Source organism: Rhinopithecus bieti, unplaced genomic scaffold, assembly GCF_001698545.2.
Source record: "Rhinopithecus bieti isolate Rb0 unplaced genomic scaffold, ASM169854v2 scaffold_65310, whole genome shotgun sequence".
Taxonomy (NCBI): domain Eukaryota; kingdom Metazoa; phylum Chordata; class Mammalia; order Primates; family Cercopithecidae; genus Rhinopithecus; species Rhinopithecus bieti.
This window is the reverse complement of record NW_016824718.1, coordinates 217,378-225,547: the sequence shown is the minus strand read 5'-3', so window position 1 is coordinate 225,547 and position 8,170 is coordinate 217,378. Positions and strand designations below refer to the sequence as shown.

At 36.0% G+C, this 8,170-nt stretch overlaps 1 pseudogene; it reads right to left on the bottom strand.

Annotated features, from left to right (window-relative positions):
• Positions 1–720: 720 nt before the first annotated feature.
• LOC108522376 (AP-2 complex subunit beta pseudogene) lies at positions 721–2,650 on the bottom strand (annotated as a pseudogene).
• Between the last annotated feature and the right edge of the window lie 5,520 nt (positions 2,651–8,170).

Below are 8,170 nucleotides of genomic sequence, written 5' to 3'. Positions count from 1 at the left end.
ACAAAATACCAAACTATACTCAAAAATGGGTGTAGAAAAAGCCAGCCATTGGCACAGCATGGAGAAGCCCACAAATAAGGACAGATAGCAGCAGCATGTGGCAAGAGGTGGGAGGTGACGGAAGCAGTGGTTACAAATGTTCACAGGAAGCTAAAACTATCCAACAGGTTGTGCCTTAATGTTAGCACAGGTTAGACTAGTTACTACCTTGCAGGGTGCCCTCAGTGTGTTTGGGTTCAGATTCTACAGAGCAATACAATTTCTTCCAGTTAAGAGTTCTTGACTTGCACTGATCACAGCATGATTGGAGGTTACTGGACCAGTCTTGTTAGCTTTTCAAAATGCTGTCGTAGACCTGATAGATGTATTGAGAAACTTCAGGAGCTCTACACTTCACTGACAGCGTATAACTGGGGTTTCCTGGCTGGATACGTAGCTTGGCCAAAATCCAAATGCCATTAGTGAACTTCAGGGATTGGTACACAATGTCCTGATCTTCCACATTCCTCTTGGCAATAGTCTAAACATTATTGTTTTGCAACTTGCTGGAAACAGTGTCAGCATTTAAATGTCATTCCTTAATCTGAAATTGAAGTTCATTTTCATTGCGAATATTCTTCCATGTTGCAAGGAAGACTTGGTGCTCCATTTTGCCATCTTCTACAAAAAGCACATTGAGTGGTCTGAGGCAGCTGAAGTAGAATACATCGATATTGTTTTTCATAGCCACCTGTTTAAAAGACTCCCCAGAAGATCACCTTGAGAGGGGATAACCTGAGGCTGTTCCAGGTTCGTTGCAGTAGTGGTGCCAGCAAGGCTGTCCCCTGCATCAGTGCTCCCATGATGAATTGGCAAGTGTTTACGATGGATTACATGACTTCCTTCCACAAAAGCATTGGAAGGCTTATGATACACAGAGGCCAAAGAACCAATGTGGCAGATTAGTTCATCCAACACAGTTGGCTCAAAAAATTCCATCTTCAGAGATCCGTGGCTTCTCAGACAAGACTACTTATTTAGCTGTGACAAGGTCAGTTGAGAGAAGATCCCAATAAATATAGTCCTGGTCTTGAAGGTCAGGATTATCAGAATCCTGTGTTGCCAAAGTCAACACCTGCTGGACTAGTTCCTGTGTTTCTGGTGGTTTCTTGAGAAACAGTTTCACTTGGCAGTAAGCAGAGTGAGCTGCACCTGGGTGCTTTCAACATGAAAACCCTCCAGGAAGCTTTCTAGTAATTCATCTGCATTGTTAATTCTTTCAGCATATTCTCCCACAATCCAAATCATAGCCTCTCGAGCATCTGGCTCATCCAGCGAGTCTAAGTTCTCACATAGAGAGGCGATGACACTTTCACACTTGTTAGAGTATTTGTGGAAGATGTCCCTGATGACAACAATCATTTCTTGGACCACATAATTCACTTTGGTCTGGATTAGATCAAGCAATGTGCTTCCACAGCACGTGGCAGATTGCTCCATCTTGATGGCAGACCGTCCAATGGCCCACACAGCTTTTTGAACAAAGTCAACATTCACCACTGTGGCATGTTCCTTCAGTTCTGCCAGAACCTGAGTGATGTTGGCTTGTGATGCCAAATGAATCCTGATGTCCAACTTCTCTAGTTTAACATAGATGGGATCATTGTACTTCATAAAGAAGACTTTGATTTCCTGCTTCAAGATTTCAGGCCTTTTCTGGACAATTAAGTTGATGTTCCTCAGGGAGACATACTGCACTTCTGACTCCCCAGACAGCAAAATGACAAGTGGAGGGGCTAACTTCTTCAGCAGCATATTGTAGTAGTTAGAATCCTTAGGTAACAATTCTAGAAACTTCATTAGGACTTTTACTGCTGAAAGCACCACTGCTGAGTTGGCATGGGATAGCTGGGGAGTTACCTGCTCACAGATGTTCTGAGCCTCCCGATCATCTTTAGGGTTGTAATTAGACAGGCAGTCCAGGATGAAATCTGGCCCCTTCAGTGCACTCATTCAGGGCTGTCAGCAGCTTATTAATGTTCTGTGTGTTCAGATCGAGTAAGTTGCTGTTTGGTTGAGACTCACTGATTTCAGATAATGCTGCTACAGCATTAGCCACCACCATTGGATTTGAATCTGCTATAAGACCTCGTAGAGAATTAAAAAACCCCTGATCTTCCACCATTTGGGCGTTGATATCATGGAGCTTTGCCACGCATACTGCTGCTGTTTTCCGAACATAGGAATCCTCATCCTCCAAGCACTTGAGGAGGGGCTCACAGAGATATTCTGTAATTTTGTCTACCCGGATGCACCCCATGGTTTTGACTGCCAAGGCTCGAATCAAAGGTTTAGGATCTTCACAGTCCTTTATGAAACTGTTTACAGCCATGATGGCTATGCCTGGCTAACTCTTGGCATAGTTCATCAAATAGAGATATACAAGCTTCTTTAGTTCCAGATTGCCAGTCTGCATACAGTTCATTATGTCTGGAAAGACAGAACTAGCATCCTTCCCCACGGTCATAACAGCAATCACTTTCTTCGCAGCCTCCTTTATCTTTTCCTTCTTTTCATTGTTGAGTTCAGCTTTTAGTTCAAGTATTTCTCCTTTTTTATTGGTTGTGAAATACTTGGAGTCAGTCATGACTTTGGATCTTTAATGTGCACTGGAGGCAGAGGTGAAGGTGAGGGAGGGGTGGTGGCGGCAGCCAGAGAGCACAGTCCCGGTGGTGGTGTAATGGTTCACATTTGGTTGCCTAGATTTTATTGATGAGGTAAGAACAGAAGTGCTCCAACAGCAATCTGTGTATATATCTATAATTGCACTGGGCACAGCACATTGAAATAATCTATGTAAATATCTCATTCCCTAAACCAGAGGTTTTTGAAGTGTGATTCAAAGACCCTTGGAGTCCCTAAAACAATTTTAGAAGGTTTACAAGATCCTCCCTTTTCAACAATGTACCTGTGTGAGGCTGAAATGTTTTCATATATGTTAATCAAATAACATATCACAACAGATTGAATGAAGTTGTTATGACAATCCACTTCTTATATTTATTAAGATAGATATTAAATAAATTTTCAAAAATGTAAAATAATTCTACTCTTTTCGTTATCTTTTTTTATAAAAAATCACAGTTTTTAAGAAAATATATGTTAATAATGTCAATCTGTAGTGGGCTTATTATTGGCATTTAACATAAATCAATAAATTAGTATTGTAAAAGTTTCTCAGTTTTAATTTTGAATGTGGCAAATATCAATAGATACAATGCAGATAAACAAAAATAATTTTGGGATTCTCAATAATTTTTAAGAGTGTAAAGGACTCTTAAGACAGAAAAGTTTGATCACCACTAATCATAGGATTGCTTAGGTTTGGGCCATCACATTTGTCTTTGTATCTTCAGGGCCTAACACATTGACTGACATAGAGTAAGTGCTAAGCACACATTGAATTGAACAGAACTTAAATACCATGAGTAAGGGATAGAGAGCTTGTATTGAGTTCTGAAGATATATATTTGATGAGAAGAATGTGAATGGGAGCTGATCAAGGGTGAGGAAAAGGACTGTCAACAGACTTTGAAGACCCTGATGAAGTTGGAGACCATGAATTTATAGATGTACCAGTCTTCAGGATTGTGAGATTTTATTCAACAGTAATAAGCTGTGTACATGTAGGAATAAGGGATGTCACAAAGAAAAAAGTCAAAGGTTATGTTTTCTTATTAACCTACTTTTTTTCATAGGCTTAGAACAGAGCAGGTAGTAAATACACGTATTATCTAAATATACATAATTCTTGCCTAGAGCGTGCCCTTTATTCAATGTTTATTTCTGAAGTCAGTATGTATTTTTTCATATTTTTATACTGATATATCAAAGGTATATATATTCTTGGAGTTTGTGATATTTGGTACCTGTATAAATGTGTAATGATCACTCAGGGTAATTGGGATATCCATCACCTCAAACATTTATCTTTTCTTTGTGTTGGAACCATTACAATTATTGTCTTCCAGCTATTTTGAAATATACATTATTGTTAACTTTAAGTTTTCAATTGTACTGTTGAGTATCAGAACTTATTCCTTCTGTCTAACTATATTTTTGTACCCATTAACCAACTTCTCTTCGTTTCCTCCTCACCCTTTCTCTTTCCAGCTTCTGGTAATCATCATTCTACTCTCCATCTCCATGAGGTCCCCTTTTAGAGTTCTTAAGAGTGAGAGCGTGCAATGTTTGCCTTTCTAGGCCTGACTTATTTTACTGACCTTAATGACCTCCAGTTTCATCCATGCTGTTGCTAATGACAGGATTTCCTTCTTTCTAAAGGCTGAATAATATTTCATTGTGTATAAAAAACAATTTGTTAATCTATTCATCCATTTATGGAAACAGGTTGATTCCATGTTTTGGTGATTATAAATAATGCTGCAATAAAAATGGGAGTGCAAATATATTTTTAATACACTGATTTTCTTTCTTTAAGATACATACTCAGCAGCAGAATTGTTTGATCATATGGTAGTTCTGTTTATAGTTTTATGAGGCAAAGTGTGTATTTTTTATGAGAATTCCACAAATGCCTCTTGCCATTGCCCCATCTCTCTCCTTTTTCCCTATAAACAAATGTAAAGAAAGTTAAACGAAAGAGAGAAAAGTTACTTTATTGATTCACTAATCTAGGACATATTGTAACCCCTAATGAATGATGGTCATTTCATTTAGGTGACTGATAAACTTTTGCACTTTTTCAAGATAATGTTCTGAGTTATCCTCACAATTTAACAGTTTTTCCAAGTAGAAATGTTTGTTTTAATTTCTAGCTCTCAGTCTTTACTATCTCTGTAGGTAAAATTAATTCAAGCTAAAATTTGGAATATTCTGTTGGATCAGCAAGATTTTTTTAAAATGGAAACAATCGCTTTTATTTTGACAATTGAATTTTTTTAATGAAGGGGTTAGAGATAAGATTTTTATAGATGGAGGTATTGTTTATTATTAATGTATTGAAAAATCCAGTCTGAGTGCTGGAGCCTAATCTTAGCTTTTAATTTAGATTTTATTTGTATTAAAATAGCCAATAGATGAGAAAACCATATTAATATAATGAATTAATTTGATCCAATATAATTTGATAATGTTTCTTACATTTCCTCAACTTTGGGATATTGCACTTGACAAAAGTCCTTTGTAATAATTTTGGTGATATCATTTCACTGGATGAAAATATTTATATTCTTGTACAATATTTTTTCAAGAGTTTTAGGATTTTCCATTAATCATTTCTTTTAATTATTCACAGTGTCTCTTTTTAATAGTAAAACTAATAAATATTTACTGACCCAGACTGTACGGTGTGATTTGGCACACATTAACATCTCTGACCTCATCCTCTACTATAATCCTCACTCAATTTGTTACAGCCACATAGGCCTTCCAACTATCCATTGACCATGTTAGGTACACATCCAACTCAAACATCTTTTAATTGCCTGGCTGGAATGCTGTTGCCCAAGAAATCTTCATGGCTTTTCTGCACATCTTCTCATGTATTTTTGAATTACTGCCTTCCCAAGTAAGTCTTTTCTGTCCAACATTTTAAAAATAGCAACACCACTCTCCATTCTCCTTCCCACATTTATTTTTTTCCCTTAGCACTTATCATATGAAATAATATACATAGTATTCATATGTCTAAGTAAATGTGGGCTTGAAATTATCTATTTATGTCACAATTGTATTTCCAACATCTAGAAAATGTTTTCTATGTTCCGGAAAACATATTTCCAGTGCCTAAAACATAATAGTTGCTCAAAATATATTAGTTGAATAAATACATGATTATAGAAAATATAGAGGACATGCAGAAGAGCAAAGAGGGAAAAAGAAGACAATCATTATCCCACAACCTGGAAATACTCATTGTTATCATTTTGGTGCATTCTTATAAACATATAAATACACACAAACAAATACACATATGCCTATAGTAGTAGAGGTGGTGGTGGCAATAAATTTAATAATAAGAGTAATAGTAGTGTTAATATTTGTTGGCAGTGTTATCATAACATATTATATCATTTGTTAACCACATTTTCTCACTTAAAATATTTGTCATGACTTCCAATAAAATAGGGGCTTTATGCAGGTCACCAATCATCCATCCAGAGATTGACTCCATTAATTATTTATTGTTATGTAACAAATTACCTTACAAATTAGTTATTTAAAACAACAGATATTGATTATCTCACAGTTTCTGTGGTTAAGGAAGATCGGAACAGCTTAGCTGAGTGGTGATGGCTCAATGTCTCCCCAGAAGTTGCAGTCAAGATACTGACCAGGTTGTTTTCATCTAAAGGCTGATGAAGGCTAGAGATTATACTTTCCAAGGTGATTTATTCATACCTTGGCAAGTTAGTGCTGGTCATTGGAATAAGGCTTCAGTTCTTGCCTCTCCATGAAGCTGCTTGAGTGTTCTCACATGTCAGCTGTTCTCTCCCAAAGTGAGTAATTCAAGAGATGGAAAGGAGGAAGCCACAGTACCTTTTATGACCTAGTCTTAGAAGTTATACATTATCACTTCTACTTAATTCTATTTGTTAGAAGTGGGTCACTAAATGCAGTCCACAATCAAGGAAAGGGAAATTACTTTTTGAAGGAAATTATGCCAAAAAATGTGTAAACATCCATTTTAAACCACCACACCAACTACATAAGTTATAAATATAAGAAATGTTGTCAGCAGTGAGACTAAGGATCATTCCAAACTCAATAACAAGCTGGAAGCAACACTTGCCAAATGTAATATAGTTTATATCAAGTTGCAATGAGCCCCTGGGAACTTAAAAACAGCTGTTATTTTCAAAATAGTGGGAATATTTTGTGGAAAGTAAGTGGAAGAAATTCTTGGGGAAAAAACACAGACACATTAATATTGTTCTATTAGAGGAAAGAGTTGGAAGTACAGATTCTTCCCACAAATTCCTTCCTGAAAAAACAAAGCAATAGCACTCCAATGCTACAGAAGTAGTGCTACAAAAGAAAGTAAAACTATGTATTGCCTTTTTTTGTGTTTTATGACATGCATGTAAAAGGATTATAGACTTGTTCTAAAATGAGGTGGCAATCACTGAAGTAAAATAACGGACTGGGAAAAAAAGGTATGAGAGAAACAATACAGTTTCATCAGAGACATTTTCATGGTGGGGAAGATTAAAATTAAAGCCAAGAATTATTGCAGTGGGAAGATATATACTTAAAAAAATGAAACTGGTTCTAAATGTGAAAATTTCCATAAGTTTAGAAAGAATGCACAAGATAAAGTTCTGATTTCAGATAACTAAAAGATTCAGATATTGCCAGCTACCTTCTTCTACTCGAGAAAACTGACTGACTAAACAGATAACAGAAGCCATCATCTCTGCCCTCCAGCTTAAGTATTTGATGGTCTCCAGATAAACAGGAAGGAGATCAACTAGAAATCATCAAAATTCTTAGGGAAGCAAAGATGGATAAAGCTCTTCCATTCAAACACAAGTGAAAACAAAATAGGACAAATAAAACCTTCTGCAACTTTTTGGAAGGAAAAGTATTGCAGGAGAAATTGAACGAATAACGTATTCTAAAAGATTTATATGAGAAAACAGAATCAAATTTAGACCAAGATCACTTTAAATTTTGAGGCAAGGCACAGAAATTTCAAATACATAAAATGAGAGGAAAATTAAAATAGATTAAGATACAAAGGGAGTAGTCATAGCTAGGAGACAAAAAAAGAGAAAAATTATCCCATAATAAAATTTGAACATATTTTGAAGACTCAGGGCACAGAAACAAAACTGTATGAAATGGAATCCATGACATTAAGATACCTAGGATTCAGAGGAGAAGAAACACAAAAGTGATTAGAAGAAAGATGAACAGACATGAAAGACAGAAAAGGCTGTTTTAACATAAGGTTGATTGGTGTGGTTGTGTGTGAGAGAATAGGATGACAGAGAAAAGGTTTCAAAAGCAAAGTGTGATATCGATGTTAATAACCGTCTTATTGTTCAGATAAAAATGATCATTACATATTTATTATGTACCAGGAAACACTAGTAAAAAGAACATAACAGTAGTACATGTTTGCATGAAATTATTTAAACATAGGATTAAGTTTTTAAATGTAAAA